A 12,016-nucleotide genomic window follows, 5' to 3' on the forward strand; every position below is an offset into this window, starting at 1 on the left:
TTATAATTTTCTGCATACAGGTCTTTTGTCTCCTTAGGTAGGTTTATTCCTAGATATTTTATTCTTTTTGTTGCAGTGGTAAATGGGAGTGTTTTCTTGATTTCACTTTCAGATTTTTCATCATTAGTGTATAGGAATGCCAGAGATTTCTGTGCATTAATTTTGTATCCTGCTACTTTACCAAATTCATTGATTAGCTCCAGTAGTTTTCTTTTAGCATCTCTAAGATTCTCTATGTACAGTATCATGTCATCTGCAAACAGTGACAGCTTTACTTCTTCTTTTCCAATTTGGATTCCTTTTATTTCCTTTTCTTCTCTGATTGCTGTGGCTAAAATTTCCAAAACTATGTTGAATAAGAGTGGTGAGAGTGGGCAACCTTGTCTTGTTCCTGATCTTAGTGGAAATGCTTTCAGTTTTTCACCATTGAGGACGATGTTGGCTGTGGGTTTGTCATATATGACCTTTATTATGTTGAGGCATATTCGCTCTATGCCTATTTTCTGCAGGGTTTTTATCATAAATGGGTGTGGAATTTTGTCGAAAGCTTTCTCTGCATCTACTGAGATGATCATATGTTTTTTCTCCTTCAATTTGTTAATATGGTGTATCACGTTGATGGATTTGTGTATATTGCGTATATTGCATATATTGAAAAATCCTTGCATTCCTGGAATAAACCCCACTTGATCATGGTATGATCCTTTTAATGTGCTGTTGCATTCTGTTTGCTAGTATTTTGTTGAGGATTTTTGCATCTATGTTCATCAGTGATATTGGCCTGTAGTTTTCTTTCTTTGTGACATCCTTGTCTGGTGTTGGTATCAGGGTGATGGTGGCCTCGTAGAATGAGTTTGGGAGTGTTCCTCCCTCTGCTATATTTTGGAAGAATTTGAGAAGGATAGGTGTTAACTCTTCTCTAAATGTTTGATAGAATTCGCCTGTGAAGCCATCTGGTCCTGGGCTTTTGTTTGTTGGAAGATTTTTCATCACAGTTTCAATTTCAGTGCTTGTGATTGGTCTGTTCATATTTTCTATTTCTTCCTGATTCAGTCTTGGCAGGTTGTGCATTTCTAAGAATTTGTCCATTTCTTCCAGGTTGTCCATTGTATTGGCATAGAGTTGCTTGTAGTAATCTCTCACGACCTTTTGTATTTCTGCAGTGTCAGTTGTTACTTCTCCTTTTTCATTTCTAATTCTATTGATATAAGTCTTCTCCCTTTTTTTCTTGATGAGTCTGGCTAATGGTTTATCAATTTTGTTTATCTTCTCAAAGAACCAGCTTTTCGTTTTATTGATCTTTGCTATCGTTTCCTTCATTTCTTTTTCATTTATTTCTGATCTGATTTTTATGATTTCTTTCCTTCTGCTAACTTTGGGGCTTTTTTGTTCTTCTTTCTCTAATTGCTTTAGGTGCAAGGTTAGGTTGTTTATTCGAGATGTTTCCTGTTTCTTAAGGTAGGATTGTATTGCTGTAAACTTCCCTCTTAGAACTGCTTTTGCTGCATCCCATAAGTTTTGGGGCGTCGTGTCTCCATTGTCATTTGTTTCTAGGTATTTTTTTACTTCCTTTTTGATTTCTTCATTGATCACTTCGTTATTAAGTAGTGTATTTTTTAGCCTCCATGTGTTTGTATTTTTTACAGATCTTTTCCTGTAATTGATATCTAGTCTCATAGCATTGTTGTCAGAAAAGATACCTGATAAAATTTCAATTTTCTTAAATTTACCAAGGCTTGCTTTCTGACCCAGGATATGATGTATCCTTGAGAATGTTCCATGAGCACTTGAGAAAAATGTGTATTCTGTTGTTTTTGGATGGAATGTCCTATAAATATCAATTAAGTCCATCTTGTTTAATGTATCATTTAAAGCTTGTGTTTCCTTATTTATTTTCATCTTGGATGATCTGTCCATTGGTGAAAGTGGGGTGTTAAAGTCCCCTACTATGAATGTGTTACTGTCGATTTCCCCTTTCATGGCTGTTGGTATTTGCCTTATGTATTGAGGTGCTCCTATGTTGGGTGCATAAATATTTACCATTGTTTTATCTTCTTCTTGGATTGATCCCTTGATCATTATGTAGTGTCCTTCTTTGTCTCTTCTAATAGCCTTTATTTTAAAGTCTATTTTGTCTGTTATGAGAATTGCTACTCCAGCTTTTTTTTTGGTTTCCATTTGCATGGAATATCTTTTTCCATCCCCTTACTTTCAGTCTGTATGTGTCTCTAGGTCTGAAGTGGGTCTCTTGTAGACAGCATATATATGGGTCTTGTTTTTGTATCCATTCAGCCAATCTGTGTCTTTTGGTGGGAGCATTTAGTCCATTTACATTTAAGGTAATTATCGATATGTATGTTCCTATTCCCATTTTCTTAACTGATTTGGGTTCGTTATTGTAGGTCTTTTCCTCCTCTTGTATTTCTTGCCTAGAGAAGTTCCTTTAGCATTTGTTGTAAAGCTCATTTGGTGGTGCTGAACTCTCTCAGCTTTTGCTTGTCTGTAAAGGTTTTAATTTCTCCATCAAATCTGAATGAGATCCTTGCTGGGTAGAGTAATCTTGGTTGCAGGTTTTTCTCCTTCATCACTTTAAATATGTCCTGCCAGATCCTTCTGGCTTGCAGTGTTTCTGCTGAAAAATCAGCTGTTAACCTTATGGGGATTCCCTTGTGTGTTGTTTTTCCCTTACTTCTTTTAATATGTTTTCTTTGTATTTAATTTTTGACAGTTTGATTAATATGTGTCTTGGCCTATTTCTCCTTGGATTTATCCTGTATGGGACTCTCTGTGCTTCCTGGACTTGATTAACTATTTCCTTTCCCATATTAGGGAAGTTTTCAACTATAATCTCTTCAAATATTTTCTCAGTCCCTTTCTTTTTCTCTCCTTCTTCTGGAACCCCTATAATTTGAATGTTGGTGCGTTTAATGTTGTCCCAGAGGTCTCTGAGACTGTCCTCAGTTCTTTTCATTCTTTTTTCTTTATTCTGCTCTGCAGTAGTTATTTCCACTATTTTATATTCCAGGTCACTTATCCGTTCTTCTGCCTCAGTTATTTTGCTATTGATCCCATGTAGAGTATTTTTCATTTCATCTCTTGTGTTGTTCATCGTTGTTTGTTTCATCTTTAGTTCTTCTTGGTCCTTGTTAAATGTTTCTTGCATTTTGTCTATTCTATTTCCAAGATTTTGGATCATCTTTACTATCATTATTCTGAATTCTTTTTCAGGTAGACTGCCTATTTCCTCTTCATTTGTTAAGTCTGTTGGGTTTTTATCTTGCTCCTTCATCTGCTGTGTGTTTTTCTGTCTTCTCATTTTGCTTATCTTACTGTGTTTGGGGTCTCCTTTTTGCAGGCTGCTGGTTTGTAGTTCCCGTTGTTTTTGGTGTCTGCCCCCAGCGGCTAAAGTTGGTTCAGTGGGTTGTGTAGGCTTCCTGGTGGAGGGGACTAGTGCCTGTGTTGTGGTGGATGAGGCTGGATCTTGTCTTTCTGGTTGGCAGGTCCACGTCTGGTGGTGTGTTTTGGGTCGTCTGTGGACTTATTATGATTTTAGGCAGCCTCTCTGCTAATGGGTGGGGTTGTGTTCCTGTCTTGCTAGTTGTTTGGCATAGGGTGTCCAGCACTGTAGCTTGCTGGTCGTTGAGTGAAGCTGGGTGCTGGTGTTGAGATGGAGATCTCTGGGAGATTTTTGCCATTTGATATTATGTGGAGCTGTGAGGTCTCTTGTTGGCCAGTGTCCTGAAGTTGGCTCTCCTACCTCAGAGGCACAGCACTGACTCCTGGCTGCAGCATCAAGAGTCTTTCATCCACATGGCTCAGAATAAAAGGGAGAAAAAGTAGAAAGAAAGAAAGAAAGAGAGAAAGAAAGAAAGAAAGAAGATAAAATAAAGATAAAATAAAGTTATTAAAATAAAAAATAAGTATTAAGAAAAAAAAATTTTTTTAAAGAAAACAAAACAAAAAAATGGACGGATAGAACCCTAGGACAAATGGTGGAAGCAAAGCTATACAGACAAAATCTCACACAGAAGCATACACATACACACTCACAAAAAGAGGAAAAGGGGAAAAAATCATAAATGTTGCTCTCGAAGTCCAGCTCCTCAATTTGGGATGATTCGTTGTCTCTTCAGGTATTCCACTGATGCAGGGTACATCAACTTGATTGTGGAGATTTAATCCGCTGCTCCTGAGGCTGCTGGGAGGGATTTCCCTTTCTCTTCTTTGTTAGCACAGCTCCAGGGGCTCAGCTTTGGATTTGGCCCCGCCTCTGCATGTAGGTCGCCGGAGGGCGTCTGTTCTTCGCTCAGACGGGACGGGGTTAAAGGAGCAGCTGATTCGGTGGCTCTGTCTTGCTCAGGCCGGGGGGAAGGAGGGGTACGGATGCAGCGCGAGCCTGCGGCAGCAGAGGCTGGCGTGACTTTGCACCAGCCTGAGGCGTGCCATGCGTTCTCCCGGGGAAGTTGTCCCTGGATCCCGGGACCCTGGCAGTGGCGGGCTGCACAGGCTCCCTGGAAGGGGGGTGTGGATAGTGACCTGCGCTTGCACACAGCCTTCTTGGTGGTGGCAGCGGCAGCCTTAGCATCTCGTGCCCGTCTGTGGGGCCCGCGCTTTTAGCCGCGGCTCGCGCCTGTCTCTGGAGCTCCTTTAAGCAGCGCTGTTAATCGCGTCTCCTCGCGCACCAGGAAACAAAGTGGGAAGAAAACGTCTCTTGCCTCTTTGGCAGGTCCAGACTTTTACCCGGACTCCCTCCCAGCTAGCCGTGGTGCACTAACCCCCTGCAGGCTGTGTTCACGCCGCCAACCCCAGTCCTCTCCCGGCGCTCGGACTGAAGCCCGAGCCTCAGCTCCCAGCCCCGCCCGCCCCGGCGGGTGAGCAGACAAGCCTCTCAGTCTGGTGAGTGCCAGTCAGCACCGATCCTCTGTGCGGGAATCTCTCCGCTTTGCCCTCCGCTCCCCTGTTGCTGCGCTCTCCCCCGCGGCTCCGAAGCATCCCCCTCCGCCACCCACAGTCTCCGCCCATGAAGGGGCTTCCTAGTGTGTGGAAACCTTTCCTCCTTCACAGCACCCCCACCACTGGTGCAGGTTCCGTCCATATCCTTTTGTCTCTGTTTATTCTTTTTTCTTTTGCCCTACCCAGGTACGTGGGGACTTTCTTGCCTTCTGGGAGGTCTGAGGTCTTTTGCCAGCATTCAGCAGGTGTTCTGTAGGAGTTGTTCCACGTGTAGATGTATTTCTGGTGTATCTGTGGGGAGGAAGGTGATCTCTGCGTCTTACTCTTCCGCCATCTTCCCCTCGTGCAAGGAAGATTTCTTTCAATGGGCTGATTAGCAGACTGGATACCGTTGATGAAGAATGACTAAATGTGGAGGTGGGTCAACAGAAATTATCCAAAATCAAATGCAAAGTGAATGAAAGAGTTAGAAATGCAAACATAATATTCAAGAGCTGTGGGTCAACAGCAAATGATCTAAAAATATATATAATTGAATTCCCAGAAGGACAAAAGAAATAGAAGTAGACAGAATAAATATTTGAATAGATAATGGTGGGAATTTATGAAATTAATTAACAGTAATGAACAACAGATATATGTGGCTCAGAAAACCCCACACAGAATATAATATAAACATATTTGTATATATCATAGGCAATCTTCTGAAAACCAAAACTAAGGAGAGATTCTTGAAGGCAGCTTAATAAAGGTGAAACAGTAAAAAAAGTGGAACAAAATCTGAATTATAGCAAACTTTTCTTCAGAAACCATTCAAGAAAAAAGATAATGGAGTGTTGAAGTAGAAACATAGCAACCTAAAATTCTGTACCTAGTGAAAATATATTTCAAAACTGAAGGCAAAATAAATATTTTTTCCCAAATGAATACAGAGAGAATTTATTACCAGCAGAAGACAAATTCATAGGAACTCACAATCTACCAAAGTTAATTCAAAAATTAAATAACATGCTTGTTTTGGCAGCACATGTACTAAAATTGTAATGATACAGAGATTAGCCCCTGTGCAAGGATGACATGCAAATTCATGAAGTATTCCATAATTTTGAAAAAAATTGTTTTCCTTTTTTTTTTCTTTTCTTTTTATTGTATCTCTATGAGGAGATAAATGTTAGCTGAATCCATTGTGGTAATCATTTCACAATTTATATAAATCAAACCATCATTCTGTATACCTTAAACTTTTACAGTGATATATGTCAATTCTTTCTCAATAAAACTGGAAAAACAATAATTAGATAACTTAAATAGTCCACTATCTATTAAAGATAACCTATGCACAAAGAACATTCCAAGTGAGATGTCTTCACTTACTAATTCTATCAAATGTTTGTACCATGCTACAAAAACTCCTCCAGATATTTGAAGGAGAAATACTTCCTAGGTTATGAGACCAGTGTTACTCAGAGACATTACAAGAAAAGAAAACTGTAAGTCAATATTCCTTGTAAACATAGATGCAAAAAACCTTAAAAATAAACATCATATTCTGCGAGCAGAAAATGTGATCGTCAAAGGATATCTTGGTGGCTGGAGCAATTTCCCAAACTCAATCAGCTGAAAACTCCCAAGATTCAAGAGGAGTTTAGACTTCAAATTCTGTTTGCTAATTTTGTCTCTAATCTTATGTCCCCAAACAGACTGTAAATACTTTGTACATACAAAGTATTTTTGTAAAATGAAGTTGGGGATCATATCATATCTTTGACTTAAGTTTTTACCACTAACATAGCAATTAGGCATTTCAGTAATATTTGTTCAGTAGTTTGATAGTCACAAATGTAGAAATCAATTGCATCTAACAGAAGAATTTAATACACACTGGGGTGTTGATACTGATCTCAGTCTAAGACAGTTATCTTAATCTAGCTAATGGCAGCTCCTCTTTCTATATGCATATCGATTTTTATGCAAACTTTTAAATATATCTTCAAAAAGTGTAGAATGAAAGTGTGTATCAGAACAAATTTTATAAAGTGAACAAACCCATGTGGTCAGCACCCAGATTAAAAACAGAGCACTGTCCAGATCCCAGAAGCCCTCTTTTGTCCCCTTATAGTTGTTAAGCCTCTAAGAGTAACCACTCTCCTGACTTCTGACACCATAGGCTAAGTTTGTCTGTTTTGGATACTTTTATCAGTAAAATCATAACATTTGCACTCTTTTGGGTCTAGTTGCTTTTACTGCCCATTAGATTTATCCATGTTGTTGTATACAGTTATAATTTGTTCATCCTCACTGCTAAACAGTATTTATTGTATACATATACAACTATTTATTTATCCAGTCTACTCAGATTGTTGGGTAGTTTCCAATTTGGGGATATTATGACAGTGCCATTGTAAACATTCCTGTATGTGTCTCAGGAGACATATATGTCTCCTGTATATGTCTCTTATACAGTTCTATAGAGTTTCTACCAAGGAATGGACTACCTGGACCAAGGATGTGTATACGCTTAGCTTTAGTAGATACTGTCAAGCACTTTTCCAGTGTATAGATCCACCAGCAATGTATGAGAGTTCCAGTTGCTCTACATCTTCACCAACATTTGGAATTGTTATCTATTTGTTTTATTTTTAGCTTTTTTGGTAGATGTGTAGTGGTAATGGCTTTGTGATTTAAATTCTCACTTTCCTGATGATTAATGAAGTTAAGCACCTTTCCTTATGATGATTATCCAAATGGATTTGTCCTTTTGTGAAGTGCTTATTCATCTCTTTTGCCCATTTGTTTCTGAGTGGATTATATCATGGGTTCTTTTTATTTATTTTTTTCATTACAATGCTTTAGATCACTTGATTACATTTATTTGCTTTATTGTCCATTTATTGGTTGGGTTGTTTGTCTTTTTATTATTGAGCTGTATGTGGTTTGTATGTTTTGGAAATTAATCCCTTGTTGGTCGCATCATTTGCAAATATATTCTCCCATTCTATAGGTTGTCTTTATTGACTTCTTAGGAAGTCCTAGATGGGCTCCCTTCTATTTATTTTTCAGTATTTAAAAATTTATTCAAAAACTTAATTCATTTTAAAACAAAAACAGCAGTTTAGACAAATCCAAGAGTGATTTTTAAATGAATGAATCATAAAATAGACAATTTATGGCTAATATCATCATGGTGAGAGAAAATGCACATGTATTTTTACATTACAAAGGAAATGTATTAATAGATAGAAAAATTTCTCCCCCCACCCCTGCCAGCGATGGCTTAATGTAACAAAAGTTTATTTATTTATTTATTTATTTATTTATTTAATGGAAAGGCATTTTATTTTAAATATAGTAGTGTGTACATGTCCAAATTCCCAATCTATCCCTCCCTACCCACTCTGCCCCCCACTCACACCGGTAACCATAAATTTGTTCTCTAAGTCTGTGAGTCTGTTTCTGTTTTGTAAATAAGTTGATTTGTATCATTTTTTTCAGATTCCACATATAAGGATATCATGATATTTGTCTTTCTCTGTCTGACTTACTTCACTTAGTATGATAATGATACTTAATTCTTTGCATATTTTAGCTATAAATCTTTGTTGGATATATTGTTGCAAATAGTTTCTCTCACTTTGTGGGTTGGCTTTTCACTTATTTAATGGTATATTTTTATGAGACTGCGAAAGCTTTACCTAGTCTTTCAGAAACTTTCTGTTTAAGGTTTAGTTTTCTGCCTGCTACTGCTCCAGAAATTGGTAACTGCTGTGAGAGGAAAACCAGCAGTATGCCTGAGGCTCCCCCCATATATCTCCACCAAAGGCTTAGTATATTTTTCTTTCTCCGTCCTCCAGTAGCATCCTTTTTCGGGTACAAAATGGATTCTCATCCTTGTGCCCATTCACAGAATTGGCAAATGCTTCTAGAGTAAAAGTGACTGCAGAAGTCCACTTACTTCTGCTACGTTCTCCCCTCTCTGGAGTACGGTTCTTCCAATTCTCTTTTCTGTGGCTGCAGTCTGCTGACTTCAGACAGATGATTACCATCTTTTATCTTGGTTTTTCTTCTTGTTCTCAGTGGCATCATTGGTGTGCTAAAATCCATTTCTTCCATTTTTAAGTAATAATCTACCACAGTCTATTTTGGATTGATATATACTGCTATCTATCAGCTATCAATCAATCAAGAAATGCTAGCTAAAAAGTTTTATGTAAAATGGACTTGCAAGTATTACTGCCCTTGGTGCTGACACATTTTTGGGTAACTGGGCATCAAAAGACATTTTTGGGTATCTCGGAAGATCTCTAGATAATTAAAGTAGTCCTCAGTTTCATCTGATTTTGGGAATTGAACCCTGATTAGAAGTACTGGAAAACTAGAGTGGAGCTGATTGTCCTAATAGCGTGGGAGAAGTGAAATAGAAACAGATTTAAGGGTGCTTAAACACATTAGTAATGATTTTCTCATGCATGACTAGCTTTGTTGTCAGTTCAAGTAATGTAACTAAATCATGGCTTTCTCAGAAAACCATGAAAAGAAACTGAAAAATTATTGGCAAATCACTCTTAAAAAATTGTGACTCATGCTGAAATGAATTCTTGACCTAGATTACCAGCCTGATTCTTGTTTTTTGTGCCAATGGTAGAACTTGAACATATGATGTCATAGTTGTTGCTGGGTAGGGCAGACTTATCTTGGCAAATTCCATGGCTGATGCCTACATATAACAACAGGAACTATCCTAGTCCTTTTACCTACATGGTCACACTTACTGGTATTTTAGTTTCTTAATTAGGCTTCAGCAGTGTTTGTTTACACAGTTACTTTTTTATCTAAACAGCTGCTTCAACACAAAGCAGAAACATAAAACATAAAAATATTTTAATAATATTTAGAGCCTCTCAGGGGATATTTTGGACTTTAGTCTTAGAGCTGAGAGATTTCCTAAACATGATCTGAAATAGTATTTATTTGTTTGCATTTTTTTAAAGAAAATTTATATCCAAGCAACATTCAGTAAGGTCTGATACAAATAATGTGACACAATAATAGTTAGATATCTAAGTCAGGGATGTTTGCTCTGATTCTAATTTTAAAATGACATTTTTTGACTTTTTCTGATTATAAAGATAATACTTTTCTGTACAAAATTAAAGAAATTATTCTTTACCATTTCACTCAGAAAAGTGTCAGTTTGTATAAAAGTCTATCTTTTTTTATAGGACATATATATATGTTTGTATACATTTATGTACACATGTTTAAAATGGACTGCATACAATCTTTTATAATCTGATTTTCATTTAACTATTTATCGAGAACTCTTTTTCTCATTACATTTTCTATAAAATGTAAATTTAACAATTGCCTAGTGTAGCAAAATATGTATATACTAACATACCACTGATGGCCATATAAGTTGTTTGAAACTTTTCTCCATGTTCTATGGACATTCTTATACATAAATCTTTTTGTACACATCTGATCATCTTACCAGAATAACTTCTTATAAAAAGAAATACAAGACAAAAAATTCACAACTTTAAGGCTTTTGAATAACATACCAAATTACCCTTCAGAAAGGTAGTAAGAATATGAAAGCATCGATTTTACTGAGCATTTGCTAGTACTGAGAATTGTGCATTTATCTTTCTCAACTTTACAAATGGAAAAAAAAAAGACACTTCATTGTTCATGTAGCATTACTTACCATTTTGTATTACTGGCAAGCTAGATATAGGTTAAAAATGTTTATTGGCCATTTTTATAAGCTTTTCTTTAGTGAATTGTCACATTATGTACTTTGCTTACAGTTATATTGGATGGTTTTTATTTTTCTTACTATCGGTGAGACCTCTTTCAATATAAAGGTTGTTAGCCATTTGCCTGTCATATATGTTCCAAAATGTTTCTTTTTGTAATTTGCCTATTAATTTTTCTCATGTAATGAAATTTTTACTCTATACACAGTCAAACTTATAGAAATAGAAATCATAGAAATCTATCACTTTTCTTTATAGTTTCTTCTTTTGATTCTGCTGTAGTTTCTTTGGTATGGTTGATTTTGATGTAGTTTCATCTTTTGCTTAAAAAGGCCTTATTAACTCCAAGATCAAATAGATGCTTACCTATATTTTCTTTTACTTCTTTTATGGTTTCATTTTTTTCCTTTTATATTTAACTCTTTAATCCATTTGGAATATATGTGGGATGTGATAGTTATATAATTTAACTTTTCCCAAATATCCAAATAATTATATAGCTTTTATCATATACCAATTTTTTAAATGTATACTACTAGGTCTTTTTAATATTCTTTCTGTTTGTGGCCTGTTTTGCACTAGTATTGCACTGTTTTACTTACTGTTTCAGAATTTATTTTGACATTTAGATAGCTGGGTAGGCCAATTCTCTCTTTATCATTATTCTCTTTTCAAAATGCCTTGAATGTTTTTACCTGTTTGTTCTTCCGTATTAATCAAAAGGTAATGTTTTATGGTACAGAAATAATCCCATACAGCTTTTCAAAAGTATGAGTAAGATTTTGGTGAACTCTCCTATATGGAAAGACCTTAAGGAAATGTTGATAGATTTAAAAAAAGAAAGACAAAACACCAGGTATATTGTTAAAACATTAATAAAAATTACATTTGCTTGAATATGCAAAGGATTTCTCTGGTAGGACTCATAGGAAACAGTTCTTAGTTTCAGAGTTGGAAGACAAGGGTGGGTGGGACATTTACTTTTCACTAAATATTCTTTTGTATTTTTGAATTTTGTAACATGTGCTTATATTATTACCTGCAGAGTAAAACAACAAATTAAAAAATTTCAGTGATCAAATAGCCCTTAAGGTAAGTTTTAACTTATCCCAAGATTTACACATTGAGAAAATGAAAGGTTCGGGGATAAAACACCTGCCCCAAATCACACGGCTAGAAACGGTGCAGCCAGGACTCCCTCAGCTACACCAGAGTGCTCCTCCTCAAGGAGCGGGGAACAGAGACCCACAAACAAACAGTCAAGGAAGCACATTTTTAACACTAATTTTATTTATTTATTTGTT

The 12,016-nt window shown here is 36.5% G+C and overlaps 1 pseudogene; it reads left to right on the plus strand.

Moving 5' to 3' along the window:
* The first annotated feature begins 5,961 nt into the window (after positions 1–5,961).
* On the plus strand, positions 5,962–6,060 carry LOC114891414 (annotated as a pseudogene).
* The last annotated feature ends 5,956 nt before the right edge of the window (positions 6,061–12,016 follow it).

Source organism: Monodon monoceros, unplaced genomic scaffold, assembly GCF_005190385.1.
Source record: "Monodon monoceros isolate NGI ecotype Baffin Bay Population unplaced genomic scaffold, NGI_Narwhal_1 Super_Scaffold_11, whole genome shotgun sequence".
Taxonomy (NCBI): domain Eukaryota; kingdom Metazoa; phylum Chordata; class Mammalia; order Artiodactyla; family Monodontidae; genus Monodon; species Monodon monoceros.